At 43.3% G+C, this 19,629-nt stretch overlaps 3 non-coding genes across 3 annotated transcripts; 2 read left to right on the forward strand and 1 right to left on the reverse strand.

Annotated features, from left to right (window-relative positions):
* Positions 1–6,007: 6,007 nt before the first annotated feature.
* trnas-cga (transfer RNA serine (anticodon CGA)) lies at positions 6,008–6,089 on the forward strand. Its single transcript has one exon. It is a non-coding gene; the product is annotated as a tRNA-Ser (tRNA).
* Positions 6,090–11,522: 5,433 nt separating this feature from the next.
* On the reverse strand, positions 11,523–11,596 carry trnaa-agc (transfer RNA alanine (anticodon AGC)). Its single transcript has one exon. It is a non-coding gene; the product is annotated as a tRNA-Ala (tRNA).
* Positions 11,597–15,750: 4,154 nt separating this feature from the next.
* trnap-agg (transfer RNA proline (anticodon AGG)) lies at positions 15,751–15,839 on the forward strand. The gene is given in 2 exon segments: positions 15,751–15,786; positions 15,804–15,839. It is a non-coding gene; the product is annotated as a tRNA-Pro (tRNA).
* Positions 15,840–19,629: the final 3,790 nt, after the last annotated feature.

A 19,629-nucleotide genomic window follows, 5' to 3' on the forward strand; every position in this document is an offset into this window, starting at 1 on the left:
GTTAGGAAGGGACTTCCATGATTTTGACCCAGCGACGATGAAAGAACGGCGATATATTTCCAATTCAGGATGGTGTGCGACTCGGAGGGGAATGTGCAGGTGGTGTTGTTGCTATGTACCTGCTGCTCTTGTCCTTCTAGGTGGTAGAGATCTCGGGTTTTGACGTGCTGTCGAAGAAGCCTTGGCGAGTTGCTGCAATGCATCCTGTGGATGGTACACACTGCAGCCACTGTGCGCCGATGATGAAGGGAGTGAATGTTTAGGGTGGTGGATGGGGTGCCAATCAAGCGGGCTGCTTTGTCCTGGATGATCAGTAAACATACCCGGATACTGAGTGACACAGATTGTAATGTGTGTCAGTAAACATACCCGGATACTGAGTGACACAGGTTGTAATGTGTGTCAGTAAACATACCCAGATACTGAGTGACACAGATTGTAATGTGTATCAGTAAACATACCTGGATACTGAGTAATACAGGTTGTAATTTGTGTCAGTAAACATACCCGGATACTGAGTGACACAGATTGTAATGTGTATCAGTAAACATACCCAGATACTGAGTGACACAGATTGTAATGTGTATCAGTAAAGATACCCGGATACTGAGTGACACAGATTGTTATGTGTATCAGTAAACATACCAGGATACTGAGTGACACAGATTGTAATGTGTGTCAGTAAACATACCCGGACACTGAGTGACACAGATTGTAATGTGTGTCAGTAAACATACCCGGACACTGAGTGACACAGATTGTAATTTGTGTCAGTAAACATACCCGGAAACTGAGTGACACAGGTTGTAATGTGTATCAGTAAACATACCCGGACACTGAGTGACACAGATTGTAATTTGTGTCAGTAAACATACCCGGAAACTGAGTGACACAGATTGTAATGTGTATCAGTAAACATACCCGGATACTGAGTGACACAGATTGTAATGTGTATCAGTAAACATACCCGGATACTGAGTGACACAGATTGTAATGTGTATCAGTAAACATACCCGGAAAAAATGGTTTCAGAAATGGAAAGAAATAGAGAGATAGAAAAGGAGAGAAAAGAGTCAGATGGAAAGAGATGGAGACACAGAAAGATGAATGAGAAAAGAAGGATGAAAGTAAAATATAAAGAAAGATGTGTTTCTCCGCCCCAGGGGAACATTTTTTCAAACATTGTAATGAAAATTATCAAAATTATTCCCCGTGACATTTTATGTGGATTTGCTTGTTTGTAAAATCTGGGTTTTAAAAGTTACCATAACAATTTAATGGCTAGTACAGGGAACGAGCCCGCGACCTTAGCGTGATTAGGCCCAAGTTTTAACCAACTGAGCTAACCGGCATTACATTTTTTACGGTCATGGGCTTGGGGCACGCGTTGGCAGTTTGTTTTCACACTGGGGAACAGGGTTATTGCAAAAACATTGAACAAACTGCTTCCCTTAAACATTGTTACTTGTTTCTGCATAAAACTGGCGAGCGTGTAAATCGAAATTAACAGATAATGAGCATTTTAACATGACAAATTTAATTCTGGTAATTATTATGGTCTGAACCGTGAAGAGCCCATGCCTAAAACACTGCCCCGCTGTAAAACCAGTAGGCAGGACCCTGAGGTACTGCGAAAGCCCTGGATTGAGGTTTCCGTCGTGTTGTGGTTATCATATTCGCCTGATACGCAAAAAAGCTCCATTTCAGGTCCAGCGTAAAAACATTGATTTGAGGAACTTGCTTCGGAAAAACCTCCAAGCGACAACCTGTGCTTAGAGAAGGGACAATTATTGAGTCTTCCTGTTAACTTTAACAACAGCTGTATCAAATTCCTGGTGTCATAAACTCTCAATATTTTTTAACCAGACTCTTGAAATGCAGCAGAAAGTTATCGGTTAAAACAATTATTCATCTTCCACAGACTTTCATTAGTTTCATTAATTAATTTAATAACGTTCATTGGTCACTGCAACCGCAAGCTTTAGCTCGGTGAAATATTAATGTTGTTAATCATGCGATGTGATGTTTTTCTCTGGCACAATCATTTAGCGCGTTCGGCTCTTAACCGAAAAGTTGGTGGTTTGATGACCCCCCCACCCCCCGCCAAGGGACGACACAATATCCCGGATTTCAATGCGTGTTTTCACTGTAAGAAAATGCACCATAAATGAATTTGATGAAAAGTGACTAATATTGTTGACTTGAAATAGTTAGTGTACTACTTGACATTGCACCACATCAGAATCCAAATTAAGGTTCGGGGACAAACATATGAACGGAGGCAGAGGACAAGGCTGAAGTATTAAATGTGTACTTTGTATCTGTCTTTACAAAGGAAGAAGAAACTGCCAAAGCCAACAAAAGAGGAGGTCATGGAGATGCTGGATGGGATAAAAATTGATAAAGAAAAGGTACTAGAAAGGCTGGCTGTACTTAAAGTGGGTCAGTCACACGGTCCGGATCGGATGCATCCTTGGTTTCTGAGGGAAGTAAGGGTGAAAATTTCAGAGTTGCTGGCCATAATCTCCAATCGTCCTTAGATATGGGGGTGGTGCCAGACGACTAGAAAATCTCAAATGTTACTCCCTTTTTAAAAACGTGTGCAAGGATAAACCCAGCAACTACAGGCCAGTCAGTTAAACCTCGGTGGTAGAGAAGCTTTTGGAAACGATAAATACGGGATAAAAATAACAGCCAGTTCGACAAGTGTAGATTAATAAAGGAAAGCCAGCACGAATTTGTTAAAGGCAAATCTTGTTTAACTAACTTGATTGAGTTTTTCGATGAAGTAAAGTGCCACATAATATGCTTCTCAGCAAAATCGAAGTCCATGGAATAAAAGCATGGATACTAAATTGGATAAATGACAGGAAACAGACAGTCGTGGTGAAGGTATTTTTTTTGGACTGGAGGAAGGTAGACAGTGTTGTTTCCCAGGGGTCGGGACTACGACCACTGCTTTTTGATATATATTAATAAATTGGACTTGTCCGGACAGGAACAATTTCAAAATTCACAGATAACACAAAACTAGGAATTGTAGTAAATAGTGAAGAGGATAATAATAGTCTTCAAGAGTACACAGACGGGCTGGTGGAATGGGCGGACACATGGCAGATAACATTTAATGCAGAGAAGTGCGAAGTGATATATTTTGGCAGGAAGAATGAGGAGAGGCAATATAAACTAAATGATACAAATGAGGTGCGGGAATAGAGAGTCCTGGGGGCATATGTGCACACATCTTTGAAGGTGGCAGGACAGGCTGAGAACGTGGTCCTGGGCTTTATAAATATAGGCATAGAGTACAAACTCAAGAAAGTTATGTTGAACCTTTATAAAACACTGGTTCGGCGACAACCAGAGTATTCTGTCCAATTCTGGGCACCACATTTTAGGAAGGACGAGAAGGCCTTAGAGAGCATGCAGATAAGATTTACTAGAATGGTTCCAGGGATGAGGGACTTCAGTTATGTGGACAGACTGGAGAAGTTGGGATTGTTCTTCGAGCAGAGCCGGTTGAGAGGAGATTTGATAGAAGTGTTCAAAATCATGAAGGATTTAGAAAAAGTAAATAAAGAGAAGCTGTTCCCATTGGCAGAAAGGTCGAGAACCAGACGACATAGATTTAAGGTGATTGGCAAAAGAAACCAAAGGCGAAATGAGTAAAACTTTTTTACGCAGCGAGTGGTTATGATCTGGAAGGTGCTGCCTGAAACGGTGGAAGCAGATTCAATCGTGGCTTTCACAAAGGAATGGGATAAATACTTGAAGGGAAAAAATTGCAGGGCCACGTGGAAAGAGCGGGGGAATGGGACTAACTGGATTGCTCTTACAAAGGGATGGCACGGTCTGGATGGGCCGAATTGACTTCCTTCTGTGCTGTAATCATTCTATGATTCGATGATTGGATGGACAGAGCGGTCTAATAGGATAGGCGATCGGTTGTGGGGAGCAGGGAAACTTTCGACTGGTTGCACGGCTGTGTTACTGACGGCTCGTTGATCTCGGATTATGGTTTTCACTTTGGGCGTTTCACTAATTGATATGTGAGAGGTCCGGGGTTCAAATTCCTGGACGAGCACTCCTGTGTCACTATTTTCAGTGGAAATTCATTCATTTATTTTTCACATCTTTTCAGCGTTGCGGAATACAGGATTGACTTAATTCTAGAGCATGTTTGACGTTTCGTGGCTCGAATGCAGAGGGTTTGTCGACGCAACACCACATAGGGAAAGGAAAATGTCTCAACGTGGTGTGCAGATTGAAGCTGAATGTGAATGTATCCCTTTTCAGGCGAGCTCATAGGTGCAGAAAGAAAATCCTCCTTAATCGGCCGGGAATCAATCCCCGTCTCCTCGGGTGGCAGGTGAGAATTCTACCAGTGAAACAGCAACGTCCGACGGTAGCGGCTGCATGTGTCCAGTTGGAAACCTGTCTGAAAGAACATATAGTCTCACAAATCTCCTGTGAGCACCCTGTGCATTCTGATTTACAGCCGTGCATCAAAGGCGCTCGCAGCTGCGGTAGTCGGGTGGTTAAGACGTTAGATCTGAAACCCAATGGGGTATTCTGGCAGAAGTTGGAATCGTGCTATCGGCGCTATTGTGTAAAGTTTTGTTCAATGCTCAAATAAATATGAACTGGAGATAACGGGCTGCAATTCCTTCCCTCAGAGAGATACTCCACCGCGGCAGATCATTTTAACTGGGAGCCCAGTGGTCTCTTGCAAAATATCAAGATACGTGAAGGGAACTTCACAATATTCCACAACTGTCCAAAACTGGGCACCGCACTTTATAAAGGATGCGAAGGCGTCAGAGAGGGTGCAGAAACATTAACTGGAATGGTTCCAGGGATGAGGTCTTCAGTTACGTGGGTCGACTGGAGAAGCTGAAGTTGTTCCCTTCGAGCAGAGAAGGTTGAATGGAGATTTGATAGAAGTGTTCAAACTCATGACGGGTTTAGATAAAGTAAATAAAGAGAAACTGCTCCCGTTGGCGGAAGGGTCGAGAACCAGAGGACGCAGATTTACGGTGGTTGACAAAAGAACCAAAGGCGATAAAAGGAAAAACTTCTTAAACCAGCGAGTGGATATAATCTGGAATGCATCGCCTGAAAGGGTGGTGGAAGCAGATTTAATGCTGGTTTCTAAGAGGAATTGGATAAGTATTTGAAGGGAAAATATTTGCAGGGATACGGGGAAAGAACGGGTGAATGGGACGATCTGGATTGCACTTAAAGAGAGCTGGCACAGGCTCGATGGGCCGAATGGCCTCCTTCTGTGCAGTGACGATTCGATGATTCTATATCTCCCAATCTCCATCGTAAATGCTGCTAACTTGACGTTAGGTTTTTTCGATACTTTTATCTCTCTATCTCTCTCTGTCTCTGTCTCTCTGTGTTTCCCCCTGATGGACTTCTCAGGCAGCCTTGAACGGCCAAAGCTGATCGAACCTGCGACACCAGCAGAGAAGGGTAAAGATAGAAAGACTGAGACGGGAGGAAAACTAAAAATCCAACCCAGACGATGAACTCGCAGATAATATCTACACATTAATGTCTCTTCGTCCTCATAGTGAAAACATCAGTAATTTTATTCCAGTATAAAAATAAAGAAAGTCTTGTCTTTATAAAGCGCTTTTCAAGACCTCAAGACCTCCCAAAGCGCTATACAGCCAATGAGGTATTTTTGAAGTGTCGTCACTGTTATACTTGTGGTAGAGTGGATAATCTGCGGATGCCGAGGGAGACAACAATGTAACTTTCGAGAAATTAATTCTGAAAAGTCTCACTTGGCATGACAAGTCGCACATTCAAAACGAATGTGGTAAAGAGAGGCTAATATTGTTGATATGAAATAGTTAGTGTACAACTTCACATTGCTGTGCATCGGAATAGAAAAAGTGATTGGATGGATCGCAGGATGGCCGATCGGCGATGGGTTGCACCGAATTCCGCACTGGTTGCACCCTTTTGGTAGCAGTAGCTGTTCTGTTTTTGCATAGCTGCGATGGCCGAGTGGTTAAGGCGTTGGATTCGAAATCTAATGGGGTTTTCCTGCGCAGGTTCGAATCCTGCTCGTAGCGCTATTTCTTATAGATTTGTTTAATGTTCAAACAAATAAGGACTGGAGTTGACGGACCGTGTTCCCTCCCTCAGAGAGATGATCCAGCGTGGCAAATGCTTTTAATTCGGAGCCAATGGTCTCTTGCAGAGTTGCACGGCACGTGAAAGAATCTCCACCAAGCTCCATCTTAAATTCTGCTCGTTCGCAAAGCTTGATATTTATCCGATTTGTTTCTGTACTTTAATCTCTCCCTGTCCCTGTCTCTTGACTCTCTGAATTTTCCCCTGATGGACTTCTCAGGTTTTCTTGAACGGCCAAGGATGATCGAACCTGCAACACCAGCAGAGAAGGGTAAAGATGGAAAGACTGAGACCGGGGGAGAAGCAAAGGTGCAACCCAGTTGATGTATTCGGAGCTATTGTCCACACATTTATGTCTCTTCGACCTCACAGTGAAAAAAATCAGCAATTTGAGTACAGTGCACTTATGGTACAGTGTTTAAACGCGAGTGTTGAGACATACAACAATCGAACCGTTGCCATGGTGATGATCGAATCTAAACACTGGACCACAAAGAAACGCTGAAAATTCTTTGGTGCGAACAAGCAGCCCAACGCGGCCTTTCCCACTTGCCTCTTTGTAATTCAGGTCATTATCGTGCGAGACAAGCTGCTCGCAAAAAAATGGCATTTTCTGTTCAAACTACTATCGCGACAGAAGGTGATGTTCAGGCAATGACAGCACCAAGTGCAACTAGGCATGTACATGAAATGGAAAGTGAGGTAAAATACGACCACAAGCTGCTGATGGACATGTTTCCATTTCCAAAATTCACGAACCTGAATGCAGCTCATGGGAAAACTGCAAGGCCACGCAGGTCCATCATGAATCATTTGAAGCAACTGGCAGTTTCAAGTGGCATCTCCTCCTGCTTCTGTCGGGGGTGAAGGAGAGACACCGTCGTTCTAAACGTACAGTTTGATTTTGTACAGAACTGTACAGAGAAGGAGCACATATACTGGGGCTGTGAGATATTCTATATTATTCATATTTAACCACAAGAATGTCCGCAGTCAGAAGCTGAAAAGAAGGGAGAGATAAGAGGCCGGAAAATAAACACAGAGCTGAATGAATCACGGAAGAGTGAAATTAAACTAAATCTTACCCGTTCTGCTGTGTTCCGTGCGCAATCTTGGACGCTCCCCGATGGACTGATGGTGAGAATTTAATGCTCCCACCAACGCATGAGTTCGATTCCAAGTCAGCGAATTAACTTTAGCAAAAGTTATTAAATTAATTACATGAAACTAATTAAACCCTGTTGGTAGATGAATGACTGTTTTATTCACCATTAATCAAACGATAACTTTCTATTTCATACTGAAGGAGATGTTGACGTGGTTACCGAGAGACAGTCAAAACTTTAATCAGATTTTTATGCTTTGCAGATGATCAAATTTCATCATTTTATAGACTGTATCTTAAGGGTATGATTAAAAGCTCAGTGCAGCTGTTGTTAAATTTAAAATGAATAGGAAAATGTCGCCTTTTATTACAAGAACGCCCGAACCGGTTCTACGATCAAGATGAAAGTAACGCAACGAGGAACATCTGATACAAAAATCCCCACCGTTTTGCTTTTCCAACATAAAGGGTGTGACATTTATTTTCTGAACATAGAAACAGTCTGGTCTCGCTCACCACAGAAATCTCCATGTCACAGCGAACCAGCTCTCCTGCAGCGAGTGCGGCCTCCCTTCGGCTTGTCTGCCAAGGAGAATTGTAATTTTCTTGCTTCCAAATCATACATTGAAACCCTGGAACTTTGGGGCGAAGAATCCTGAGGAAAAATCAAATAAGAGCTCGAACCATCAAACTTCCGTGCTAACCGACAGCACCAACTAGACAGGCGAAGAGGTCACTTGCTAAACCAATAATTAATTGGGCTAAACTTTGAGTTTGCAGCGACCAATATAACAACTGTCTACAGTCAGTCCAAAATGAATGGTTGAAGCTTGTAGGAGTGAAAATCCAAACAGCCGGTCTTCACTCTTAAACCAGCAACTATGAAGAAAAACATGCCGGAGAAATACTCGCTTTCAGTGCGGTGACAATGGACAAGAGTAAAGCTCAGTTAATATGATTGGTGAGTGGCTGGAGGGTGGATTTCGAACTCCTGACCGACCGCACTGTGCATTTTCCAGATCTGCTTGGAGCACCAATCCCTTCAATTCATCACTTACAGGGACAATTCGATTCTCGGTTTCATTTCGCTGACGCTTGGTGAAATTTTACAAATTGGAAGCGATCAGTGTCAAAGCTAAACACGTCACCGACATGCTCACAGATATAAAGCGGACACACTCTGCTTCAGCTAGATGAAAGTCAAGAGCGATTTCACGGTCAAATATAATGGCTAACAAAACTTATTCAAAGAAAGTGCAGGTCGTTGAGTTGCCTTTAAATTCCTGATTGTTCGCATTGAACTTCTTCCCATTGCGTTTGAGAGCCACGTGGGGCGATTTGGGGACTTCATTTCATTTTATGCAGAAGTTTCAAATGCAGTTCAAGGTCAAAAGTCCTGGGACCACTGTTGTTCACAATTTACCGGTGCTGGGACCACTGTTGTTCACAATTTACCGGTTCTGGGACCACTGTTGTTCACAATTTACCGGTGCTGGGACCACTGTTGTTCGCAATTTATCGGTGTTGGGACCACTGTTGTTTACAATTTGTCGGTGCTGCGACCATTGTTGTTCGCAATTTATCGGTGCTGGGACCACTGTTGTTCACAATTTACCGGTGCCGGGACCACTGTTGTTTACAATTTGTCGGTGCTGCGACCATTGTTGTTCGCAATTTATCGGTGCTGGGACCACTTTTGTTCACAATTTGTCGGTGCTGCGACCATTGTTGTTCACAATTTATCGGTGCTGGGACCACTTTTGTTCACAATTTGTCGGTGCTGCGACCATTGTTGTTCACAATTTATCGGTTCTGGGATCACTGTTGTTCACAATTTACCAGTGCTGGGACCATTGTTGTTCACAATTTATCGGTGCTGGGATTACTGTTGTTCACAATTTATCAGTGCTGGGTTTGAGAATGCATACGGGGCGCCCTTTTAATAAAAATGCATATGGGGTAAGCTTTTAGTGGTTTATAGTGAGATACCTCCATAGCGAAGTAGCTGTGTGGTGAACCAATGGTTAATATAAGTAGCCCATTTTGCTAGCTAGAATTAGAAACAATGAGCTTCTTCTTTGACCACCTGTTTACGTTATTAATTTTCTTTATGTATAAGCCTGCCTTGTGTTAATCAAGCAAAGAGATATGATAAAGTTGAATTCTAGTATAAGGAGTTGTCATGCAGCTGCATTAATGAATGGATCTCCCTTTGCAGGCAAGGTCAAAAAACATCCCAAGCCAGAGATAAGGTAGCCTCCCTTTTCCTTGGCATACGCATGAACAAGTATTACCTGTGAGTGGTCGGTCATTATGTCAGTTCGCATGGCTTGCCAAGACTCAGCTTATGATTGGTTTTAACCCCTTGCTACTCATGTCCCTCCCCACTCTGAAAATGTATAATTGTGTGGATCTGCCTATGTAATTTTGCCTGCTCTATGAGATTGACCAGACTCTGTCAAGAGTTGAAATCAATTCTACAGATAAGGTCAGCTGCAGCTAATAAATTGTGTTAAACTTTCAAGTGTTATTCTCATCAGTTATTGCTGAACCAGACTAAGGGTAAAGAAATCCGGTATCGTCAGGTCCACTGTTGTTCACAATTTATCGGTGCTGGGGCCACTGTTGTTCACAATTTATCGGTGCTGGGACCACTGTTGTTCTCAATTTGTCGGTGCTGGGTCCACTGTTGTTCACAATTTATCGGTGCTGGGTCCACTGTTGTTCACAATTTATCGGTGCTGGGACAACTGTTGTTCACAATTTATCGGTGCTGGGTCCACTGTTGTTCACAATTTATCGGTGCTGGGTCCACTGTTGTTCACAATTTATCGGTGCTGGGACCACTGTTGTTCACAGTTTATCGACGCTGGGGCCACTGTTGTTCACAATTTATCGGTGCTGGGACCACTGTTGTTCTCAATTTATCGGTGCTGCGACAACTGTTGTTCACAATTTATCGGTCATGGGACCACTGTTGTTCACAATTTATCGGTGCTGGGACCACTGTTGTTCACAAGTTACATTAATGATTTAGTCATAGGAATCGGAAATACAATTTTAAAATTGACAGACAGCACATAATTGGGAGCTGTAGTTAATACATCAGTAAACTTGCAAAATGGGCGTGTAAATGGCAAATTAGTTTCAATATTTATTGTGTATTCCCTTGCCTTGTTTGCCCTCCCTAAATGCATTACCTCATTCTCCAGATTGAATTGCATTTGCCACTATTCTATCCACCTGTCCATTCCACTGATATCTTCCTGCAGTCCACAGCTTCCCTCCTCACCATCAACCACACGACCAATTTTTGCATCTTCTGCAAAATTGTTAATAATACCCCGTACATTTAAATCCAAATCAATGATCTGTGCTACGAAAAGCAGCGACCTAGTACGGATCCCTGCGGAACACCACTCGAGACAGCCTTGCAGTCACAAAAACATCCGTCGACCATTGCTTCCTGCCACTCAGTCAATTTTCGATCAACTTGACAATTTCCCTTGGATCCAATGGGCTTTTACACTTTTGACCAATCTGCCATGTAGGACTTTGTCAAAAGCCTCGCGAAAATCTATGTCGACGACAAAAAACGCACTACCCTCATCCACCTTCCTTGATACCTCCAAAACAATTCAATTCAAACGACCTTCCCTTAACAAATCCATGCTGACTGCCCTTCATTAATCCGTCCCTTTCTAAATGAAGATTAATACTTTCCCCCAGAATTGTGCTCAATACCGAGGTTAGGCTGACTGGCCTGCAATAATTCGATCTATTCCTTTCTCCCTTTTTAAACAACGGTACAACTTCAGCAGTCCTCCAATCCTCCGGCATCACACCTGTAGCCAGGGAGGATTGGAAAATGATGGTCACAGCCTCCGCTATTTCCTTCCTTGCTTCTGTTAACAGCCTGGGATGTATTTCATCCGGGCCTGGCGATTCAGTTGGAGTGATTTGGGGACTTCCTTTCCCTCTTTGCAAACGTTCACACCGCAGGTCAAGATCACAAGTCTTGGTCCAAATTTGGACGACTTCCGGGTTTGAACCTCAAATCGTGAATTATACCACGACCCCAACGAGCCCAGAAACAAGAACGTGTCTTTAAATTAACGTGTTCCAGACACATTCTTTGAGAGGTCTGTCTGCACAATGAAAGGGCGTTTTTGAACAGTCATTCGGTTGTCCGTTTCCTCCTGAACAAACACCACAGTGTTATTTTGTCGCTCAATTCCACAAATCAGGTAAAATAACCAGCTGCACAAGGCACTGCTGGGAGTTGAACCCAGGATCTTCTGTTTGCTCGACAGACGCTTTAACCAACTAAGCCACAGCGCCAATTGATGACACTTTGTCTCCACCTCCTCTCATTAATATCTATCAGCGACACTTCACTGTTGGCGGTTCAGGCCGTTTTATCTTTGTCTGTTTCGCTTGTCCGTTCAACTGTGCATTCCGACACTGACTGGATTTCTCGCTGTGTTTATCTTTGTGCATCCATCAGTGCGTTGATACACGGATGATTATGTGTGATTGTATTTGTTACATTAAATAAATTCGGGAATCAGACAATACTCGCTCTGACATTGGAGAACTATTGAGCCGAACTTTACAGCGAAGTGTTGTATATTGTCGTGCTGAAACTAAAAAAAAAGCGTAAGAGGAGCAAAAAGCGAAAAGGAGAAAAACTTGTGAGGGAAAATGAGGACAACTCTCAAGGTTTTTCCAAATATATTAAGAGAACGAAGCGAGGCTTGGAGTAATGGGGGCCGCTTGAAGACAGATGGAGGTGATGTTGTAATTGAAAATCAGGAAATGGCAGAGTTGCTAAATTTTTACTTTGCATCGGTCGTCACAGAAATGGATGAGGCTAACATACCAGAGACACGAGGAAAACTGTTAATAAATCAAGGGGTTTCGTTTTAGTAAAATAATGGCAATGGAGAAAATAATTAGGCTAAATATAGACAAATCTCCACGACCTGATGTTTACCATCCCAGGGGATTGAAAGGAACAAGTGAGGAAATTGTACATGCTTTCGTCATGATCGATCAAAACTCTCTTGATTTAAGAATTGTTATTTAATGAAGCGCATCTTGATTGGAGGCTTCTGTTTGAGAAAGATCTCGAAGTGATAATTGAGAGACCGAAAATGAAGCTGTTTGGCAGGAGCGCTGATGCTGTCGGTTGTTCGCTGCTCTCGTGTTGCACAATTATTGAGCGTGCGTTACTTATTAATAGCAGTATGGGCTCCAGAAATGACCAGGTTGTGAGTTCGAGCGTCTTCTAAAACAATCAAACCTTTTACTCCGAACATTTTGACTGGAGTTCAAGGTACAACTGGTATATTCCATAACGCGTCTGCTTCTTAGTGTTCCCATGGGAGCTCTTGGGTTCCTCTGGCCTACCGTCTTGCACTAGCAGGTGCCAGTTTACTTGTTCATAGGGGGAGAGGGGACTTTTAGCGGCAGCTCATATGGCAAAGGGGCCGGTACGAGATCTTTAAATCTAAAGAACCAAACAAACAATTCTTCTTTTCGTTAAGCCGATATTCATCGGTTGGAAGTTTCGTGTTGGCAAAATTTGGAAGGGAAATATGCTGCCTGGTGTCACTGTGTCACGGGTGAAATTATTCAGCTTACAGATGTTAATACGCTGAAAGGTCGAGAGGCCTTTTCCAGCTCCCGTGTGGGACAAGTTCAGCTTTTGAGACGCTGGGTAAAGTGCTATTTTAATTGGTGCTAACGAATGACAAGACATTTGGCACAAACAAAAAGAATTGTAAACTCACGAGTTCACTGTCCATGTTTCTTACATCATGTTCAACAGGAACAAGGATTCTCCTCAACACGTTGCTGAGAATTTTATAAAACGGACCTCACCCTTGCTCGCCGGCTGCAGGGATGATTCAGAGGCTTCCCATGAATATGCACGATGGGAGCTTATGTAGTATCGAGCCTGGGTAGCTCAGTCGGTAGAGTATCTGACTTTTAAAGTGGGCAGTGAGCTGAAGTTCCAGCGTTTAATTCCCTGTCCAGGCTCCAAATTTCGGAACAGCTGGCAAGCTGTGACTTTGCAGCGGGACCTGCGATGTGTTGTCAAAGTTTCGGAAGTATCCTTTTTCCCAGTGTGGGCAGTAATGTGTTGTCTGAAGCGGTTCCCCATCAGGAATTCTAGTTCACTATATTAATTTCGCAACACTCATTAAACTCTGTAAAAAAGACGAATGCTTGTTCAAATCGCCATTAATCAACCAGTAACTTTCTGTTTCCGGCTGAATGAAATGCTAACTTTTTTATGCTCTCATTCACCAGGCCGAAATTAGGGAGTTCAGAGGGGAAGTGAAAAAGAAAATGAGAGGCAAAGAGAAATATGACTATGGACTGACGGCCATCAAAAAAGGGAATCCAAAAGTCTTCTGCAGGCATGTAAACAGTAAACGGGTAGTCAGCGGAGGCGAGAGGCGGATTCGGCCGGATCAAGGAGATCTACTCATGGAGGCAGAGGGGATGGCCGAGGTACCAAATGAGTACTTTGCATCTGTCTTTACCAAGGAAGAAGATGCTGCCAGAGTCTCAGCAAAGGAACTTATAGTTGAGATACTGGATGGTCTAAAAATTGATAAAGAAGAGGCACTTGAACGGCTGGCTGTACTTAAAGTAGGTAAATCACCTGTTCCGGATGGGATACATGCTAGGTTGCTGAGGGAAGTAAGGGTGGAAATTGCAGAGGTACTGGCAATAATCTATCAACATCCTTAGATATGTGGGTGGTGCCAGAGGACTGGAGAATTGCAAAGGTTGCACCCTTGTTCAGAAATGGGTGCACGGATAAACCCAGCAAATATAGGCCAGTCAGTTTAACCTCAGTGGTGGGGAAACTTTTAGAAACGATAATCCGGGACAGAATTAACAGTCACTTGGTCGAGGGTGAATTGATTAGGGAAAGCCAGCACGGATTTGTTAAATACAAATCGTGGTTAACTCACCTGTAAGAGTTTTTGATGAGGCAACAGAGAGGATCGATGAATGCAATTCAGTTGATGGGGTGTATATGGACTTTCAAAAGGTCTTTGATAAAGTGCTGCATGGTAGGCTTATCATCAAGAAAGGGACAGGAAACAGAGATTACTGGGGAACGGTTCTTTTTCGAACTGGAGAGAGTTGTACAGTGGTGTTCCCCAGGGATCAGTGCTCGGACCACTGCTTTTCTTGATATATATCAATGACTTGGACTTTAGTGCACAGGGCACAATTTCAAAATTTGCAGATGAAACAAACCTTGGAAGGGTAGTAAACAGTGTTAAGGACAGTGATAGACTTCAAATGACATAGACAGGCTGGTGGCATGGGCGGAGACGTGGCAGATGAAATTTAACGCAGAAAAATGCGAAGTGATACATTTCGGTTGGAAGAACGAGGAGAGGCAATATAAACTCCAGGGCACAAATGTGAAAGCAGTACAGGAACAAAGAGAGGTTCATGTGTACAAATAGTTGAATGTGGCAGGGCAGGTTGAGAAAGCGGTTAAAAAGCATTCGGGGTCCTGGGCTTTATAAATAGATGTATAGAGTGCAAAAGTATGGAAGTCAGGATGAAACATTATTACACACTGGTTCGAACACAACTGAAGTATTGTGTCCGGTTCGGGACACCGCACTTCAGGAAAGATGTGAAGGCCTTGGAGGGGGTGCAGAAAAAAATTACCAGCATAATTGCAGGGATGAGGGATTTTAGTTACGTGGATAGACTGGAGAATCTGAGGTTGTTCTCCTCGGAAAAGAGACGGTTCTGTGGAGATTTGATAGAGGTATTCAAAATCATGAAGGATCTCGACATGGAAGATGGAGAGAAACTGTTCCCATTGGCGGAAGGGTCAAGAACCAGAGGACATCGGTTTCAGGTGATTGGCAAAATAACCAAAGGTGACATGAGAAAAAACATTTTCACACAGCAAGAGGTTCGGATCTGGAATGCACTGCCCGAGGGTGTGATGGAGGCAGATTCAATCATGGCCTTCAAAAGGGAACTGGATAAGTACTTGAAAGGAAAAAAATGCAGGGCTTCGGGGAAAGGCGGGGGAGTGTTTCTAGCTGGATTGCTCTTGCAGAGAGCGAGCACGGACTCGATGGGCCGAATGGCCTCTTTCCGTGATGTAGCCTTTCCATGATTCAACTCAATGTGCATGAGGCGATGCAAAGGGAACAGAGCGTGCCGCAAATCGACACACCTCTCAGTATCCTCCCAAGCAATGTAGTTTAAGAGCAAATAATTCTGAAACGTCTCACTTGACAACTCAAGTCGTACACTCGAAACCAATTTGGTAAAGGGAGACTAATATTGGTGATTGGAAATATTTAGTGTGCAACTTGATATTGATGGACACCGGAGCAGAAAACGAGATTGGATGCACAGACGTGGTCTGAAAGGATGGCCGATCGGCTGTGGGAGGCAACGAACTTTTACACTGGCTGCATATCTGAAATGATAGCGGCTCGTTGGTCTAGGGGTATGATTCTCGCTTAGGGCGTTTCATTGAGTGATATGCGAGAGGTCCCGGGTTCAAATCCCGGACGAGCCCTCCTTTTAGTTAAATGTCACCAATTGGCTTCTGACATATTTTCAGTGTTGCTGTTGGTTGAACTGAATGAAATCCAGAGTATGTTTGAGCTCCAGTGGACTCAATGCCGAAGTTTCGTCGGCGCAACACACGTGAAGGAAATAAAATGTCTCAAGATGATGAGGAGTTTGAAGCTAAATTTGGATTATTTTCCAATTCAGGCGGATATTAGATGACGGGATAGAAAGCCACATATCCAAGTTTGCCGATGACACCAAGATGGGCAGCATTTTCAGCAGTGCAGATGGAAACATAAAATTACAGAGAGGTATTAATATAATAAATGAATGGGTAAAATTGTGGCAAATCGATATCAATTTAGTCAAGTGTGAGGTCATCCACTTTGGACCAAAACGGATAGATCAGAATACTTTGTAAATGGTGAAAAGCTCGAAACAGTGGAGGTCCAAAAAGACTGATGTGTCCATCCACACACATCATTAAAATGTCATTGACAGGTACAAAAAATAATCAAAAATGTTAATGGAATGTTGGTCTTTATATCTAGAGGACGAGAATACAAGGGGCTAGGCATTATGATACAGCTATACAAAGCCCTGCTTAGACCACACCTGAAGTACTGTATTCAGTTCTGGGCAACGCACCTTCGGAAGGATATATCGGCTGTGGAGCGAGTGCAGCTTCGGTTTACTGGAATGTTACCTGGACTCCAAGGGTTAAATTACGCGGAGAGATTACATAAACTCGGGTTTACCTCGAATTTAGTAGATTAAGAGCTGATTTGATCGAACTTTTCAAAATATTAAGGGGAACTGATGGAGTCGATAGAGAAAAACTATTTCCGCCGGTTGGGATGTCTCAGACTTGGGGACATCGCCTAAACATTCGGGTCAGGACTTTCAGGAGTGAAGTTGGGAAACACCTCTGCAAGCAAAGGGAGGTAGAAGTTTGGAACTCTCTTCCGCAAACGGCAGTTGATGCGAACTGAATTGTTAATTTTAAACCTGAGATTGATCGATTTTTGTTAACTGAAGTTATTAAGCGATACGGGGCTAAGGTGATTATCTGGAGTTCGGTCACATATCAGCCATGATCTGTTTGAATTGCGGAACAGGCTCAAGGGGAGAAATGGCATACTTATATTCCTCAGCTCCCCATTGGTGAGAATGATTCTGCATTGGCCGGAAATCGAACCAAAGTCTCCCGCATAAGAGGTGAGAATTCGACCCCTGCACAACCAATGCGCGCGTTCTTAATAGCGGCAAGTGTCCATTTGGAATCCGATCTAAACGAACATGCCGTTTACAGCTGCGGTGGCCGAGTGTTTAAAGCGTTGGACTCAAAATTCAATTGAGGTTTTCCTGCGCAGGTTTGAATTCTGCTCGCAGAGCAACTGTTTAAAGATCATTTCAGTGCTGAAATAGATTAATTGGAGTTAATTGACCGCATTTATCTCTCTCCCAGAATGAGAGATTCCACAGCGTGGCCGGTGCATTTAATTCGTGTCAGATCTTCTCTTGCAAGATTTCAAGACCGGAGAAGGAATCTCTCCCAATCAGGAACTTAAATTCTGCTAGTTTGCAAAACCTGACATTTCTACTATTCATTTCCTTTGCCTGCATCTCTCCATCTCGCCCTGTCTCTGTCTCTTGTCTCTCTGTGTTGTCCCCGATGGACTTCTCAGGCTTCGTTGAACGGCGAGAGCTGATCTAACCGGCAATAATATCAGAGAATGTGAAAGAAAAAAAAGACGGAGACAGTCGGAAAAGTAAAGGTGCAACCCAGCTGATAAATTCGTAGCTAATGTCTCCACATTCATGGATCTTCGCTCTCATTGTGAATGAAAGCAGCAATTTGAGTAAAGTGTACTTATGGTGGAGTGTAAACTGTGACGATGCCGAGACAGACGACAATGTCGTTTCAGAGTAATTCATTCTGTAAAGTGTTACTTGATAATACAAGTCGTACATTCAAAACGAATTTGATATTGTTGAAATGATATAATTAGTTTAGAACCTGACATTGTTCTCCATCGTATATCGTACAAGAAAGCGGGATTGTATGGACAGAGAGTTCTGAAAGGATGGCGGATCGGCTGCGTCGCAGCGAAATTTTACAGTGGCTGCACGTCTCTGTTGCGAGTTGGTCTTTGAGTCTGATTCTCGGTCAGGGAGTTTCACTGGTGCAAATCCCGGATGAGCCCCGTTGTGTCCCCATTTTTAGTCAAAGATCACCAATTGGCTTCTCATTTCCTTTCAGCGGTGCAGAAGGCAGATTTGACTTATCTCCAGCAGAGCATGTTTGAGCACCAGAGGACAGAATGCAGAGGGTTTGTCCACGAAAGACACGTGGATGAAATGAAGATAATCTTTCAATAAGTTGTACAGATTGAAGCCGGCACATGAATTTATCCCAATTCAGGCGATCTCATGGGTACAGATAAAAAAGGTAAAGGAAGCTGCATTGGACTGCAACCAAACCCCTGGTTTCCCACCGGCAGGCGAGGGTTCCACCACTGAACCACCAATGCACGCATGGCTGCAGTTTGCACGTGTAGCGTTGGATAAAAGTCTGGAACATGCAGTCTGCTAGAGTTCCTGTGATAAGCCTGCGCAGTCTGCTCTACAGCCGCGTGCTATCCGTGGGTGACCAAACGAGTGGATCAAGCATGGTCTTGAAATTGACTGAGATTCGAAATCACTTCACACCGCCACTGTAAAATGGTCAAATAAATAACAGCTGTAGTTTCCAAGCAATGTTTACTTCTCTCAGAAATAAAGTTATAATCCAGCCCTATGTGCATCTCACGACATGAGACGAATTTCCTTTAAGCTGCAGCTTAAATTCTGCTCAATCACAGAATTGGAGATTTATACTATTTTTCTTTGCATGTATCTCTCTATCTCTGTCTGCGTTTCTTCACTTTCGGTGTTGCTCCCTAATGGACTTATCAGGCTTCCTTCAACGGCCAGGTCTGGAAACCCGGGATGGGAAAAGGCTGTCGGTTCTTCGTCCAATTGTTGGATTTCGATGGGATGAGTTTTGCTATTTTCAGTCTCCGTTTTCGGGAAATATAAACCCAGATGGGTTTTCACCTCCTCGGGTCCCGACACCTTCGGGTAATGGGAATGAACCCGATCTATCGTTCGGTCTTAATATCTGTATTCTCATTGTTTAACAATAAAATTACGGGGTTACAGTTATTTTCAGGACACATTTTAGAAATTAACAAATAACAGACTTATTCGAAAACTAGAAGCACGTGGGATTAAAGGGCCGGTGTTAACGTGGGCAAGTAATTGGCTAAGGGATAGGAGGCAGAGATTAGTGGTGAACGGATGTTTTTTCTGACTGGTGAGAAATATGCAGTGGAATCCCCCAGGGGTCGGTATTAGGATTATTGCTTTTCTTGTTACATATAAATGACTTGGATGTGGGAAAGGGGAGTACAATTTGGAAGTTTCCGGATGATACAAAACTTGGCAACGTAGTAAATCGTGAGCAAGATAATAGCAGAATTCAGGATGAGATGGATCGACTGGTGAAATGGGCGGTCACGTGACAGATTTAACGCCGATCAGTGTGAAGTGATGCACTTTTGGAAGAAGAACATGGAGAGGCAGTATAATCTAAATGGAACAATTTATGGGGGGTTCTAAGAGCAGAGGGGCCTGCGGGTTCATATTCATAAAACAGGGTAAGTTGATAAGGGGGTTAAGAAAGCTTATGGGATACTTGGCTTTGTATACAGGGGCATTGAATACAAAAAAAAAGGAAATCATACTAATCC

The sequence above is a fragment of the Heptranchias perlo genome, chromosome 20 (assembly GCF_035084215.1).
Source record: "Heptranchias perlo isolate sHepPer1 chromosome 20, sHepPer1.hap1, whole genome shotgun sequence".
NCBI lineage: Eukaryota > Metazoa > Chordata > Chondrichthyes > Hexanchiformes > Hexanchidae > Heptranchias > Heptranchias perlo.